The sequence below is a fragment of the Magnolia sinica genome, chromosome 14 (genome assembly GCF_029962835.1).
Source record: "Magnolia sinica isolate HGM2019 chromosome 14, MsV1, whole genome shotgun sequence".
In the NCBI taxonomy this organism is placed as follows: Eukaryota; Viridiplantae; Streptophyta; class Magnoliopsida; order Magnoliales; family Magnoliaceae; genus Magnolia; species Magnolia sinica.
Genome location: NC_080586.1, coordinates 26,142,964 through 26,160,841, shown reverse-complemented (window position 1 = coordinate 26,160,841; position 17,878 = coordinate 26,142,964). Strand labels below are relative to the sequence as shown.

The following is a 17,878-nucleotide window of genomic DNA, read 5'->3' as shown; positions in this document are numbered from 1 at the left end:
TCATTGGTAACCAATAAGAGAATTCACGATAACTAGAACTTGCCTCACACATTATCTTTTTATTCTTTTAATTTTTGACTTTTTTTATTAAAAGTAACGCCAAGAAGAGGGATCAAATCCTTACCTATAGGGAGCAAACCTAAGGTAAGGACTGTACACCCAACTCTTTTTCAAATATCATCCATGGAGAATCGAATCCTCACCTATAGGGAGCAAACCTATGGTAAAGACTGTTCGCCCAATCCATTCAATTTTCCAAGTTGGTTCCTTTCATGTTTAGTGATTACCAAGTTAATCCCTCAATATCGAACTGAAACCTTAATATGCACGCGAGATGTGTCCTGCGAATTCATGTCTTAATCAATGTTTACAAATTCTAGTAATGGATTAACGATTCAAACTTAGCTATGAAATTTAATAGATAACTGAATCCAAGAGTCATAAAGTACCAACATCACGCATCTTGAAATTCTAAGTGCCCTAGATGGCCGTCAAAATTACTTCGAATTCATCAGAAAGCAAATTAAAAATTTTCACAACTTTTGCTCAAGACCAAGGAAATACTGATTAGCAAACCTAATCTCCCACCCCCAACCAAAAATCTACATTGTCTTCAATGTAAAAGAAATAAACATGCAATGTACTTTGGACAACGAAAAGTGAATATGAAGTGATGGGAAGATAGTACCTGGATGATGAATCGAGAGACACTTTCCAAGAGATCGCAGCATGGGCGTCGGTCAGCACGAGAGAGAAGGCAACACAAAAATAATAAAATCCTAACTATACCACTTTCGTAGGTGCTCTCGATTGCATTTAGCGTATGCAACAAGCCTTTAAACCCCTAGGTTACCCCTAGTGGACGAGTTGTAGTCTCGTGAGGGTTTGTAGTAATGTTACCCACAAACATTGAACTAACTAATGATAACAACAAAATGAAATGACGAGCTGGGTTGCCTCCTAGGAGCGTTAAGTTTACCGTCTTCAGCCAGACAAATAAAGCAACTACCCTAGTCCTATGAAAGCGATAAACCTACCTATACCTCCATCAGATTAGGAGATCAATCCTGGTAAACAGGAGCAGTCAGGGTCATGGACATGTCCTCTGAATCAAATTTCTCGACAAATGGTTTCAATCGATGTCCATTGACTTTAAACTCCTTGCCATTGTCGGGATCTCTAATTTCAACGGCCCCATGAGGAAAAACAGTAACAACAATGTAAAGGCCGGTCCAACGAGATCGAAGCTTACCCGGAAAGAGCTGTAATCGAGAGTTGTACAAAAGGACCTTCTGACCAGGCGTGAATGATTTTCGCAAAATGTGTTGGTCATGAAATGCTTTCATCTTGTCCTTGTAAATTCTCGAATTATCATATGCATCATTCCGGATTTCCTCAAGTTCATTCAATTGAAGTTTGCGTAGCGAGCCAGTGTTGTCCAGATTGAAATTAAGATTTTTGATCGCCCAGTACGCTTTATGTTCCAGCTGCACAGGAAAGTGACAAGCTTTCCCATAGACAAGTCTAAAGGGGGACATTCCAATAGGGGTTTTAAAGGCAGTACGGTATGCCCATAAGGCATCGGTCAGTCGGATTGACCAATCCTTACGGTCAGGGTTAACCATTTTCTCCAAAATGTGTTTAATTTCCCTATTAGAAATCTCAGCTTGCCCACTTGTCTGTGGGTGATATGGGGTGCTCACCTTATGAGAGATACTGTATTTCTTCATTAAGTTCTCGAATGATCTATTACAAAAGTGTGAGCCCCCATCACTAATGATGGCTCGAGGCGTTCTGAATCGAGAAAGGATGTTTTCTTTTAGGAATTTCATGACCGTGCGATGGTCATTAGTTCGACATGGAATCGCTTCAACCCATTTAGTGACATAGTCCATGGCGAGCAAAATATACAGATTTCCAAACGATTGGGGGAATGGTCCCATGAAATCGATGCCGCAGCAATCAAATGCTTCAATGATAAGGATGGGATTCAAAGGCATCATATTTCGACGGGACAATGCTCCCAATTTCTGACAACGCTTACAAGCTTTGCAAAACTCATGAGTGTCCCTAAACATAGTGGGCCAGTAAAAGCCACACTGCAGAATCTTGGCCGTGGTCTTCTTAGCAGAAAAGTGACCACCACAGGCCTGTGAGTGATAGAAGGAGATGACGCTCTGATGCTCATCGTCTGGTACACATCTCCTTAGAATTTGGTCTGGGCAATATTTAAATAAATAAGGATCATCCCAGAAAAAATTACGCACCTCGGTGAAGAATTTCTTCTTATCCTGCACAGTCCATTGTGTCGGTATGGCACCTGTAGCAAATAATTAGCAATATCAGCGAACCAAGGTGAATGGGAGACTCTGAACAGTTGTTCATCAGGGAACATGTCATTGATATGGGTCGTCTCAAGGGGATCAGAGGTATTAAGGTGAGAAAGGTGATCAGCCACAACGTTTTCTACTCCCTTTTTATCTTTAATTTCCAAATCAAATTCTTGGAATAGAAGAATCCATCGTATCAAGCGGGGCTTAGAATCATTCTTAGAAAGAAGATACTTCAGTGCCGCATGATCTGTATAGATAATGATCTTGGATCCGATCAGGTAGGACCTAAATTTGTCCAAGGCAAACACTACAGCTAAGAGTTCCTTTTCCGTAGTCGAGTAGTTCACTTGGGCAGGATTTAGAGTCCTACTCGCGTAATGAATGACGTAGGGCCTCTTATCTTTTCTCTGGCCTAGGACCGCCCCAAGAGCATAATCAGAAGCGTCGCACATAAGCTCAAAAGGAAGGCTCCAGTCGGGTGGCTGCATGATAGGTGCAGTGGTTAACGTGCCCTTAAGCTTGGTGAAAGCTGCCTGACATCGCTCAGTCCACTCGTACGGAGCATCCTTTTGAAGAAGATTACATAAAGGATGAGAGATGAGACTAAAGTCCTTTATGAATCGCCTGTAAAATCCTACGTGTCCTAAGAAGGATCGCACGTCTCTGATGTTCTTAGGTGGAGGTAGGTTAGAGATAAGATCGATTTTTGCCTTATCTACCTCGATTCCCTTGGACGAGATGATATGCCCAAGGACAATTCCCTTCTGAACCATGAAATGACACTTCTCCCAATTAAGTACCAAGTTCTTTTCTTCACATCTTTTCAGCACACATTTAAGACTTTTCAAGCACTTGCTGAAGGATGGACTGTAAATAGAGAAATCATCCATGAAGACCTCTAGATATTACCCCACCATATCAGAAAAGATACTAAGCATACATCGCTGAAAGGTGGCAGGGGCATTACATAGTCCGAATGACATCCTTCGATAGGCAAAGGTGCCGTAGGGACATGTAAATGTGGTCTTTTCCTGATCTTCAGGAGCTATCTCTATCTGGTTGTAGCCCGAATACCCGTCAAGGAAACTTAATAGGAATGACCAGCTAACCTTTCCAGGATCTGATCAATGAATGGTAAAGGAAAGTGGTCTTTCCTCGTGACGGTATTCAACTTCCTGTAGTCAATGCACATTCTCCAACCAGTAGTGACTCTAGTTGGCACGAGTTCATTATTAGCATTGGCTACGATGGTGATTCCGGACTTCTTAGGGACCACTTGAGTTGGACTCACCAATTGACTATCAGATATAGGGTATATGATACCCACGTCTAATAGTTTAAGAACCTCGGCCTTAACCACTTCCTTCATGTTTGGATTTAGTCTGCGTTGTAGTTGCCGAGCAGTTTTTGCATTATCCTCAAGATATATGCGGTGAGTACAAATCGAGGGATCGATTCCCTTGAGGTCCGCTATCGTCCATCCCAGGGCTCCTTTATGCTCAATGAGAGTAGATATGAGCATACTCTCCTGTTCTTTCTCCAGGTGGGCAGAGATCACCACCGGGTATGTCTCATCTTGACCTAAATATGCATATTTCAAATCAGAGGGCAAAGGTTTTAGGTCAAGCTTCGGTGACTTGAGGTTAGACGGTAGAGGCACTACATCGGTTCGTGGTAATTCTTCAAATTGTGGCCTCCACCGGTTAACTTCAAGTACCGGTGTAGTATCAAGTAAGGCGCACGTCTCCCTAATCATGTAATCATCAAAATCATGGGAGTGGGCCAGGCACGTCTCTAGATGGTCGGAGGATAAGGTCAGAGGTGTCGTATCTTCCACGAAAGAGTCAATCATGTTAATGTCGTGGAAATCGTCACATCCTCTGAGTTGCTGCTGTTATTGAAAAAAATGTTTGACTCCAATGTCAAATTTTCAAAAGACATAGTCATGACACTATTCCTACAATTGATAATTGCATTTGACGTGGCAAGGAATGGGCGACCAAGAATGACGGTAATCTGAGTGCTCATGTTATTGATGGGTTTGGTGTCCAGGATGATAAAATCTACAGCGTAGTAAAATCTATCGACCTGGACTAACACATCCTCAATTATCCCTCTTGGTACACGAACAGAGCGATCAGCAAGTTGTAGTGTGGTTAGGGTGGGTTTTAATTCACCCAAACCTAACTGTTTGTATACCGAGTAGGGAATCAGATTGACGCTCGCTCCTAAGTCAAGAAGTGTGTGATCAATTCGATGGTTCCCAATTACACATGATATGGTTGGGCTACCGGGATCTTTGAATTTCTGCGGCACGTCTTGCTTCAGGATGGCACTCACTTTCTCAGTCAAGAAGATTTTCTTTTGAATAATTTTTCATCTTTTGGTCGTGCATAAGTCTTTCAAAAATTTGGCATATGAAGGAATCTGTTTCACGACATCAAGTAGAGGAATGTTGACTTTCACTTGTTTCAACACCTCTAGGATATCCTGAGAGTTAGAGAGAGGTTTTGGTGAAACCAACCGTTGGGGAAACGGAGCAACTGGCTTCTCTAGAAGTTCCTGTTCTAATTTTTATGGGGCATCACTGGATCCATCATTGTTGTCCTCTTCTGGTTCTTGAGGCTTTTCGGGCCTAATCGGAAGAGTTTTATCAATGATCTTTCCACTCCTAAGAGTGGTGATGGATTTAGCGTGCCCCATCTGATTTGAAGAGTTGGGATCATTAATCTCGTACTGCGGTTTAGGATTGGGGAGAGGTTGTGCAGGAAGCATTCCCTTTTCTATAACCGTCATACGAGAATCTATCTTTTGCATAAAATCTGTAATTCCCAGCATTGCCTGAGCCAGCTCTTGTATGGAATTTTGAACCGGTTCCTCTTGAGGTTTCACTTGATTTGGATTTTGATTGAAGAAACCTTGAGGTGTAGCCATTTGTCCATTCCTCCAACTAAAGTTTGGATGATTTTTCCAACCAGGATTGTACGTATTGGAGTTAGGTCCAGTAAAAGGTCTTTGATAGTTGTTTACGGCATTAGCTTGTTCATTCAACACTCCTCGAAAGGTGGGTATTGTAAGACAATTTTCAGTTGTATGAATGTTGCAATCACAAATGCCGCAAACAATTTCATTAACCTTATCCTTCTTTCCTTCCATGGCCTCAACTTTCCTTATGAGCGTAGTCACTTTACACTTGAGATCATCCTTTTCTTTCAAGAGATATAATCCACCTTTCTCCTTTAATTGAGTCGGCCTAGACGTGGTGTTCGCCATTGGGTAATAGTCCCATGATTGTGTTTTTTTAGCGAGACTATTGAGGTAATCCCATACCTCATCGACATCTTTATTAATGAAGTCTCCATTACACATTGTCTCGACCATTTGGCGCATGGAAGATGTCAGTCCATCATAGAAAAAATTTGTTATGCGCCACGTTTCAAATCCGTGTTGTGGGCATGAACTGACCAAATCTTTGAACCTTTCCCAACATTGGAAGAATGTTTCATCTTCCTTTTGGGCAAAGTTCATGATTGCTTTTCTGAGGGTAATCGTTTTATGATGTGGGAAGAATTTTTTTATGAATTCCCTCTGCATATCGTTCCATGTGCCAATGGATCTAGGACGCAGTGAATGTAACCACGTCTTAGCTTTCTCTTTTAAGGAAAAAGGAAAGAGTTTCAGCCTAATTGTATCCTCAGATACATTAGGAAAACATAATGTAGCTATAATCTCATCGAACTCTTTCAAATGTAAATATGGACTTTCTGATTCAAGTCCATGGAATTTGGGAAGGAGTTGGATAACTCCTGGCTTGATGTCCATTTGTCCTGTGTTTTCAGGGAAAATCATGCATGAGGGCATACTCACTCCCGCCGGTTGTAGATAATCTCGTAAAGTACGAGGCGGGGGTGCCTGTTGCACCTCATTCTCATCTTGGGTATCCTCCACCCTGGGTGGAAGTAGAGGAATTTCGAGCGGTGTCTAGTCCTGCGATGGATAGTCAACCCCTCAACCAATCCTCCTTCAGTTAAGAGACGTCGAGTGTTGTCACGGGCCCACTTGGGCATGAAACACTCGCAGCCCTTAATCAAATTCAAAGCCTAATCCTAAGAAAGAAAATCTAAAAAGAAAGAGAGGGATAGTTGGAAAGAAATTATCAAAATGAAGCCCCTAAGTTAAGGACTTGCAAAATAAAACAAAATAAGTTAGATTCTAAAAAAGAGAGGAACAATCCTTTAAAAGAAAGGTAGTAGTAAACTGATTTCTAAAAGAAAGTGGAAACTTCTAAAATAAATTAGGAAAATCCTAAACTAGAAAGTAAATTACTAAAAGAGAACTGAAAAATAGGAAGTAGAGAAGGAGCTTACCGAATTAGAAATTTCTATTTTAAAGGCCTACAAAATAGGAAGGTTAGTTTCTAAACAAAAATTCTAAAAATAAATTAGGAAACAAATTAGATTCTAAAAGAGTTAAAATTAGAAAGTTACTAGAGAACAAAAATAGAAGGTTAATCTCTAAAAAGGGAAATAACTAACTTAGTTTCTAAAAACAAAAGAGAAAAGTTTCTAAAAATAAACTATTTCCTACAAATAGAGAAATACTAGAGTTAGAAAATTTCTAAGATTTAAACCTTAATTCTAAAAACAGAAAAAGTAGAGAAATTAGGAAGGAATTATCAATTTAAGAACTTATGTCAGGATCCTACAAAACAGGAAAACAGGTTAAGTTCTAAAAATAGAATAAAATAAAATAAAAACTTTTATCCTAAAGTAAGTAAAATCTTAATCCTAACCTAATTCTAAAACTAATTAATTTCAGAAAAACGCAGCCGTCAGTCCCCGGCAATGGCGCCAAAAACTTGTTCACTCCCCAAGTATAGGGTTGTGATCTAGTAATAAACTCGGTAAGACCGAGGTTGAATCCACAAGGACTGAAACTTGTACGTTTCCTGAAACTAAATAGAACTAGAACTAGCCTAAGATGCAATCTAAATCAAATATAAATTGATGAATAATGGTGAGAGATTAATGTAAAAACTTTAAGGAATTCAGAGGAAAGAAACTAGGGATTCAGAGGATCCACTTGTAGGGATCAGGGAGATCTTTTGCATGCATCAAGAATCATGGAAATCAAACTAAACCTACTTGATGTAGTCTTCACAAGATGAAAGGTATATGAATTAGAATGGATTCCATCATCTAACCATGCCCAGGAGACAAAGCAAACAACATGATTAAACTAATTACCAACCAATCAATAATGTATGAAAATTAGGAAGGGTATCATCATCCGACCATGCCCAGGAGACGATGGTGAACAACAGGGCTTCCTGACGTCATATACATCAAAAGGAAAAAAGAGATATTCAAGGCCATTGCAGATCCATTGTAATTTCAGTCATAACAGACCATTAAAGACAAGAAACATTCCTTTTATTAAACTAAAAGCAATATCAGTTCAGTTTAAACCATAAAAAAAACATAAGTAAAAGAAACTCCCATCAGGCTACAAGCTTCACCTCTTAGCCCCAGCTAAGAGGTTTAGCCTAGCATGATCATGCTAGAACCACATCAAAAACAATCAAAGGAATAAAAGGAAAAGAAAACAAGAAATAAAAAAAATCGGATCTTTCTCTCTTGCAATCGTCCAGCCAAGTCCCTCCTGCTGCTTCCCGTTCAGCCACTGATCTCCCCCTTTTCCTCTCCTCCTCCTTGTATTTTATACCCCCAGGGATCCGGAACAGCTGCTATGATATACGCAGTCCATAAGCGTGCGCAGCAGACGAAACGCAGAAAAGTACTTGCGTTTGGCTTGAGATTTTGGACAACTGATCGTCCAAAATCGGAATCGGACTTCTTGGTGGGGTTCAGGATCCCCTACTCTATCATTTGAACGGTCTGGATCATTGATCCAGTCGTGATTGACATCACAAAAGGGGCCACGGTGAGCGGCAGCATCCAGGCGCTGCTTGGACTCTCTGCCTGCGCAGGACTTGCGCTGAGCTACTGGTGGGGCCCACTTACCTTGTCGCTTGAGAAATCCAAACCGTCCATTGAATTCCTCTCGAAATTTCAGTCAGGAAGGGTTGCTTTTACTTGGGTTTAGTGCGGTCCATCAAATCACATCTCTCCACCGTCTGCCTTTAGTTTTGACGATCAATAGCCGGCCTCCGATGTTTCTTCAAATTCCGCCATCTAGGCGAGGATGATAGGGGGCAAGGGCTTCTGATGGACGGTCCGGATCAGTCCATTGCATCACGGTGGTGGCCCACAAACGCCAGCCGCGAGCTCTGTTTGCGCGCTGGGGAGAAATTCGAATTGGAGAGGGAGAGCTCGGTCAGCGCTTGCTGACCGAGGTTTGGATTCTTGGTGCGTGCCCGGTGCACCTGCGTAACGTGTACGTGCACTACTGTATGGGTCCCACAGAGATGTTTGTGAGAAATCTACTCCGTCTATCTAGTTCTTCACATGATTCAAGGCATTGAGACCGAAGATGAGGTGTATCCAGAGATCAGGTGGGCCCCATATCAGTAATTTGTGGGCTGATCTGTCCGTTGGGCCACTTTCACAGTGATCCAGGAGTTGCAATTTAACGTGTACGGTTCATTTATGGTCCTCAGGCTACGTATGGAGTTTTGAACTGATCAGATGGTGGGAACCCTATGATCTTGCATTCTGGACACTTTTCAGGCCACTTGAGCTTCAATTTCTCGATTTTCTTGGATCCTTGGCGTGTAAATCTGTCGATCTTGGTCTCCTAGGGTTTGTCGCTTGCCTTGGTGCCTTCAGACCGTTAAATCCATGCTTTTAGTACCCTTTCCCAGTCTAGGCTCGTGAATATGCCCTACATCACAAACATGATTAAATCAGGCCGTTAAACAGTACTATGTTTGTAAATCCTGGCAACAACTGGGGTCTGATATGCAATATTCGACCATCAACAATATGTAGAGAACACAAGCAATATATTGAGAGACAATGCACTACCATTGTGCAACAGAGGCACGAACAACAATTTTCAAATTGGTTTGAAGAACGTGTAAGTGATCAACATAGTGTTTACTTGAATATTCTTATAAATATTTATAAATTTTTTATTATAATTTATTAATTTCTTTTACACTTGTTTTCAATAGATGAAACGATTATGCGAAGATAAATCACTTGAAGCTATGGATGAACTATATTCATTAGCATGCGGTCCTGATTCACGAGTTATTCGGTATAGTGGTTACATTGTCAAGGGCATCGTGATGAAAATCATAAAACTCAAAATAGTGGCATAGTTGTGAATGGAGATCATGAAGAAAACTTACATTTTGACTTTTTTGGTATATTAACGGACATTATTGTTTTAAACTACTGTGGAGGAAATCGGGTCTTCCTTTTCAAATGTGACTAGTGGGACGTTAGTAATAATAAAACGGGAATACAAAGAGATAATTATTATACAAGTATAAATTTCTCTCGTAAATGGTATAAGGATGACCTGTTTATACTGGCTGTTCTGGCTGAGCAAGTTTTTTTTTTTTTTTTTTTTTTTTTTATTTTTTATTTTTTATACCTCAAGGACACTAAATTGAACGGCAATTGGCATGTCATTCTGAGGGCACCTCCTAGAAACTGGTATGATATTCCAAATTTGGAGGAAGATATACAAGTTGAGGAGGAAGATGAAAATCCACTAACATCATATAGGGTTGATGGTATTATCCAAGATGACGATCATAGTGTCAACATGTTGCTTAGGGATGACGTGGGCACAGAGTATGTTGATGCCAATTTAATAAATATTGAAGTAGATAAAAATTTCATCAATGATAATGAAAATGATAGTGGAGATGATTGGGATGACAATGTACAACTTCTATTTAGTGATCATGATACATGAAATGGTCATGTAAGTTTTAGCTTATATAATATTTTAAAATTATAAATAAAAGTTATTTTTTTCATGTTCAATCTTTTCTTCGTATGGTATCATTTTTTTATTTATATACTTTGAATTGTATTATTTGTAATTTGAATCTCCAACTCTAGCAGCCATGGCACCCGGCGGTGGTATTAAGAGACATAGACTGTTCTCCTCTCAGTCATCCTCTAGTGAGCCTTCCACTGCAGGACATTCCTTACCCCAGTTACGCTTGAACAAGACTCCCACCGCCCAAACTCTCTCCTCCCAGGCTTCTGTCCGTCTTTCCTCCGCTGAATAGTCACCATTAAATGTTGCAGGTAAGATTTACATATATTTTATTCCTATGTTTATAATTAAAGACTATGTCGTACAAATGCTTAAGTTTTCATTGATTTAAAAAAAATGCGCTTTTAAAAGTAGGTCTTTTTTTTTTTATTATAAATTTTATAGTTCAGTGAAAACTTAAGCGTCTATAAGGCATTGTCTCTTACATTTAATTAATGTTCGATTTGTATATATTAAATTATATTATTTTCATTTTACAGATGAAACTTCCACCACTATAGAAAAGGACGTGTCCGGTCAAGGGGACTTACTCTTACTAAACATTTGGTGATAACATGCGAGCGACCTTCTATCCTTTCCTACCAGGGAAGTATAAACCGATGGGGCCATGGGTAGCCATTTTCACAACCGAGGTGGGGGTGATATGTCGATAGTGGGTGCCCCTTACTTGTGGGTCTTGGCAGTTCGTGCCTGATATTGACAAGACAGCCATACGCAGTCGAATATTGGTAAATGAATACTAAGTTCCAATTTATTTTATTTTTTCTTTTAAATAATTATGTCATTAAATTTATTTACAATTTATTGATTCATGTAATATATTATTTATCAAGATAAATTTGACATTGACATGGAACTTAGTAATGTTAAAAAGGGGGTCAACATGTATTTGGGCAACCGGTTCAGGCAATATAAAAGCCGGTGCCATTCCTATTATAAAAAAATGGGGGTCGTAAGGGGACACGATAAAACCCTTACGATGGCATCTCCCTCGAAGATTGTGATAAAATTTATAGTATTTTCGAGTTTGATGCATTCTTGGTGAGATCTAAATTTCATTCATGTTTAGTTTTCAATAATTTTATTATAAGTATTGCAATAACTTGTTTGTACTTTTAATGCAGAAAAGGAGTAAAACAAACATAGAGAATCGCTCCAAGCTTATGGTGAATCACATGGCTAGTTCAAAGCTATTTGTCCGACTTCGTAATGAGATGGTATAGTTTACTTTATTTATCTTACACGTATTAATTTAATTTATTTATCATATTACTTATTAACATTGAAAATATGATATTTCTTGTTTAAATGGAATAATGTGACCAGAAGACCCAGCAAGAGCCTGATCTCATTACTTTTTATAAGAACACACACATTAAGAAGATGACAGGAACTTGGGTGACTCTACGTTGTGGGGAGGTATATGTGAGAATCATTTAAACTTATTTTAAAGTTGTTTTATTACATATTCATTTCATACTAATAATATTTTATTAAAACTACAGAACGAAATAGTACAAATCCATACTAAATCTTAGTCGGAGGACATTACACCATTGACAGCAGACGAAGTATGTTTTAGGGCCATTGGCTCTAGATCTGGCTATGTCCGTGGTCTTGGGCATGGGGAGGTGCCTGCATTGACCCATCATATCCATATTGATTTTGATAAGGCTACGAGGAGGGCCGAACAAGCAGAGGCAATGTGGGCTGAGCTGCGAGAAATGATAAATGATATGAAGACACAACAAACTCAATTGGAGGAAATGTTGCACACCCTCATGTCACAGCAACCCCAATCACATTCTTAGTGGTAAGTTGAATACCATATTCAAATTATACAAGTAGTATAAAATAGTCACTAATAATATTTTATTTTAATAATTTTGCAGATTTTTCTGCAGATTGGTGTTATCTTCCCGAGCCGCACCACATTATCAATGACACACATTTCATTTTTTTTATTATTCATTTTCGTTGGGCAATTTGGACATGTGTACTTTTTTTATGTTCTGGATAATTATAAATTTAATTATTTTGTTTGATCTCATTACTTTTTATATTTCAATGGATGATAATGAATGTTGATTAATACAGGTTATTTTGTTTGATTAAGTTAGTTCAAAAAAAATTAATGCCATTTTGTGATATGTAATGGTGACGTGTTAGCTCATTGCTGATATTTTGTGACAAGTTATTAGGTCATGGCAAATAATTAAATTATTAACGATGACTTATTATTTTTATCACTAAATAGAATTTGTGACATCATATTTATGATATAATTGACGACGATCAACAATCGTCGTTACAAAGGCTTTTGGGACGACTTTATGATTTCTTTAGTAATAAATGGACTCGTCGTAATATATCTTTATTTGCGATGAGTTTTATATTTAGCAAAGTTTTACGATATGCAATGGCAATGTGTAAACTTATTGCAAATAAGCTATATTTAGTAACAATTTATTAAGTCGTCGAAAATAATTAGTATTTGCAACAAAATTGGCGGCAAGCAATACTCATCACAAAAAAGCTTTTGCGACAAGTGTGAGGTTATTAGTGACGATAAAGACTTGTCACAAAATGTCTTTATTCACAATGACTTTATATGCAATGGCGACGTGCAAACTTATCGCAAATAAGCTTTATTTAACGATGCCGTATTAAGTTGTCATAAATAATTATTATTTGTAAAAAAGTTGGCGATAAGAAATACTCATCACAAAAAAGCTTTTGCGACAAGTGTGAGGTTATTAGCGACGATGAGTCACAAAAGGTCTTTATTCGAAACGACTTTATATGCAATGACGATGTGTAAACTCTTCGCAAATAAGCTTTATTTAGCGACGCTATATTAAGGCGTCGTAAAAAATTATTATATGCAATAGCATTGGTGACAAGTAACACTCATTGTAAAATTTTTTTATGACAAATTTGAATTTGTTAGCCACGATGAGGACTCGTCGCAACACGTCTTTATTCGTGATGAGTCTTATGTTTTTACGATATGCAATGGTGATGTGTCAAGTCGTCGCTAATAAGCTTTATTTAGCGATGATGTATTAAGTCATCACAAATAGTTATTATTTGTAACAAAATTGGCGATAAGCAACACTCACCAGAAAATTTTTTTTGTAACAAATTTGGGTTTATTAGCGACGACGAGGACTCGTCGCAACAAGTCATTATTCGTGATGAGTCTTATATTTAGCGACGTTTTACGATATGTAATGGCGACGTGTCAACTTTTCGCTAATTAACTATATTTTGCGACAAGTTATTAGGTCGTAGCAAATAGTTGAGTTATTGGCGACAAGTTGTCATTTTCGTCACTAAATAGAATTACTGACGCTGTATCTGCATTAAACGTGGCGATGAGCACAGTCATCGCTAAAAGTTTTTAGCGACGATGAGGACTCGTTATAACACGTCTTTATTGGCGACGAGTCTCATATTTAGCGATGTTTTATAATATGCAATGACGATGTGTCAACTCGTCACTAATTAACTATATTTTGCGACAAGTTATTAGGTCATCGCAAATAGTTGAGTTATTGGTGACGAGTTGCCGTTTTCGTCACTAAATAGAATTAGTGACGTCGTATCTGCATCAAACGTGGTGATGAGCACAGTCGTCGCTAAAAGTTTTTAGCGATGAGTTGACTTGTCGCGAAAAGACTGAATTGTTGTAGTGTTAAGTTGAGAATATTTAGATGGTACTGCACTGAATTCGATATTGGTTTTGGAATTATTTAAACCAATATGCTATAATAATCATTATATATATATTAATGGTTTAAAATAAATTTGATAAATTTAAATTTAGGCTATAATTAAAATTTTGAATTATGAAAAAAAAATTAATGTTATAAAGTAATTAACCTAATTCAAGTGGTATAAAATTTTATTTTAGTTTAAAATGAATCCAAAATTCTATTCAATTTAATTCATATAATTTTGAATTTATAATTTAAATCATCTTGTAAAATCTAAAGTTTTAATATGTTATAGTTTTTAAAAATTCTAGAATAATTAATTTAAATTAAGTCTAGACTTATATGGAATATAATTTTAAACTTTAAATTATTTGATTAATTAATTAAAAATTAGATTTAAATTAAGATAATTATAATTAAACTATTTGATTATATTTTGATTTAATTATGAAATTAGGATTTATGAAAATTATAATATTAATTACACTAAATTGAAACCTGAACTTAACTTTAAATTAAAAACTAAATTATTATTAATTAATAATGTAGGAATTCAGGTCAAATTAATATTTTTGAAACTTTTAAGTTTACAATACCTAAAAATTAAAATTATTTTGGTCAAAAAATAATTTGGGAAGAAATTCAGTATTTCGAAGAAAAAACTATTCTAAAAACTACACTCAATTACCTTATATAATTAAAAGTATGGCGTATTGTAAATCTAAAATTTTTAAGGCCTCTTCTATAATGTTTTTTGAAAATTTGGCAAAGCTTCTTACTTGTAAATTAATTAATTTCAATCTAAAATTTTTTCTCTTAAATTATTTTGAGGTTTTTACGTTGTTTGTTAAGACATTCGTATTATACTTTTCCTATGACCTATTGTGCATTAAGGTGAGAATAGGAAAAAGGTATGAAAATATTTAAAAATTAAAATTTTAACTATTTAATCACAATAATTACTTATTTAATAATTATCGTATCTTATAACAAATTCTATATATAATTTAAGAATAACGATAAATATGTGATATAATTATGTATAGTAGTAATTAACATGCGATAAATTGCATATTTAATATTGCCAATTTGAATTGATATTGATCATAAATATCATGTGTATATTTATTTTAATTGAAAATTGAGATTGGAATGTGGGTGCGCTGCCCTGGGTATGTTTCTAAAAGTATATTAGGTGCACTACTATGAGTATGTCCCTAAAAGTATATTAGGTATATTGCCTTGGGCATATCTTTAAAAGTATAAATAAGTAGGGCAATTGTATCCATTGGGTGAAAGACTCTAAAGTTAGTAAGTAGGGCAATCATTTTTCTTGGGTGAAAGATTCTAAAATCTGTTGGATCCTTTGAAGTCTCGTTTGTATATTACGTATGAGTATGATTATGTGTGTTGACATGCGCCAGAAATACAATTAGAACAGTTTCTGACAAACAAATGTATAAATGAGTTACTTACCATAAGGTACTAGTGTGTGGGTATTAATGCATTATAATCATCCACTTAGGTAGAATGTTGTAAGAAATGATGGTTATTTATTTTAATTATTTATGAAATTCATAAAAAATATGGTATTTAGAACATCTTTACAATTTTAGCATTGCATTCATAACATCTTTAAGATTCATTATTTTGATTCATAATTTGAATTTTAAACAAAGTATTTTCATTATTTATACATTTGATATAACTCTAGAAATTTTAAATTTTGATTGGATATTATATCATTGAGTTTTTATACTCAACCCTCACTTTAACAATGTTTTAAGGCTTAGAGTTTGGTTAGGGATAAAGCGAAGATCTAGCTATCTATCTAGCCATAGCTAATTTTTTTTTTTTAATATTAAAAATGTATAGTGGAAACTCACAAGTGAGTCCAGACTATTGTAATTAAATAATGTATTGGAAAAATGTTTAGTTTATTATAGTGTAATTTTTATTAAATTGTGGTTGTGAGTGATTAAAATTTAATAATGACCAGAAATTTGAAGTTGAGCCTAACCAACTTGGGAATTGAATTTTAAAGCATGACAAATACACAATGTATCAAGTAAGAGCAAAAGCGGTAGTGAGAGTGAGAGTGAGAATAAGAAAAGAGAGACTTAGAGTATGTCTCCTCATCAAAGCCTGTTAATCTAGTTAATAATAATATCTAAGCCATCTATACGACTTAAGATCAATGGAGTAGGGATAAGATCCAAGAACCACGATCATCTCCTCTCAAAAATAGTGTCTTAGTTCTCCTTTTTCTCTTCTTACATCTTTGCATGCATGGGTGGCATTATGGTCGTCCTTTCACTCATTTTTTTATTCACACTTTACATACCCCCTCTCATCTACTTTCTTGCTTTGAGTTTGTGTCACATCCTAAACTCGAAAACCGAGCTCATAAAATTCTTGATCGCCGAATCTGGCGCTGACAGCCTCCGTAGTATCCCATTCTTGGCTCTCAACACTTGTATGCTAGATACTGATCCTGGGGTCCTACAAGGAGGATTTTTAGCATAATTTTTTTTTGAACGGTTAATCTGTTTAGGCGGTTACACATTTTGTACATGGTATCAATGCATATTGTCACGCCCCAGACTCGGTAACCGGACTCACAAGGAACCCGATGGCTGGTTCTGGCCGCAACAGACTCCGCAGTACTCCATTCTCGGCTCCTGAGGTAGGTTCTGATCCTGGGATCCTACAAGGAGGATTTTCATAACAGTATAATCACTTCCAATGCGAGCATACCCAAGATCACAGCAAGTACATCTGAGAATAACAAAGGCACACATCACAAAATTCACTAAAAATTTAAACTTTTACAATCATCCAAAAGGTCCAAAAGGACATACATGAGAATAAAAGGAAAAGAGAGAGAAATCAGCAGCACTGGAGTCCTCACTGCTCAACTCTACTCCACGCTCTGCTGCTACGGCGCCTACCTAGAATCTCCTGCACACATCAATCGTGCATAAGCTTATAGAAGCTTAGAGGGTGGTGTAAGTGTGTGACAATGGTGCACAGAAGAATAGTGGGAGGTATAAGGAGAGAAGCATAATCAATGAACATATCACTAGTCTCACCAAGGCTTCACATGAATGCGATGCAATAAGTAATGGGTGCCATACCAAGGCAATGTATGAAGGGGGGGCTTGTACAACCAATGCTAATGCGATGCAAGTAATATCAGTGTTCATATCCAAACCATATGTCAAGTACATTTTCAATCATAAGGAAATCACCGGGGTCCATTACACTGCTGAATGACTGCCACTCTGCAGACCCCGCATAGTCAAACGAGCGTAAGAGACCTCACTACCCGCCTGTGGACAACCAATCACCAACAAGGCCTGGAGGTAGCGGACCCATTTACGAGCTGGTCAGACTCAGCCTAGCAATACCTCCTCACACCAGGCAGGTAAGGCCACACCCCTATCCAACCGACTACACGATAGTGGGAGTTGCGGCCTAATGGTATAAGGCCCTCGTGCGCTCATATATTCCACCTGGTCACGGCGTTGAAGCAGATCCTTGGTACCATGGAAGTTTTGAGAATTTCACCCATGGGCATCCTATGCACCCGGTATGCTCAACTAATATTTTCGGTGTCCACACATACGGCCATCCACGAATACCCCTGTGAAGGTAAGGCCCTAATGAAGTAAGGGCAGATATCCACAAGCTATGCAATGCCAGATGCATGAATCACACAATCACCCATGCATCAATTCCAGGCATCCATCTCTTAGGGAGATAGCAACATGTCCTATACAATGACACAGCCATGGCCAATCATACCTCAACCAAGCATGCATATGATGCGTTGGGAGTGGCCTA

At 37.4% G+C, this 17,878-nt stretch overlaps 1 non-coding gene across 1 annotated transcript; it reads left to right on the top strand.

The window, feature by feature from the left end:
- Positions 1-5,772: 5,772 nt before the first annotated feature.
- Positions 5,773-5,879, top strand: LOC131226570 (small nucleolar RNA R71). The gene has a single exon (XR_009161943.1). It is a non-coding gene; the product is annotated as a small nucleolar RNA R71 (small nucleolar RNA).
- Positions 5,880-17,878: the final 11,999 nt, after the last annotated feature.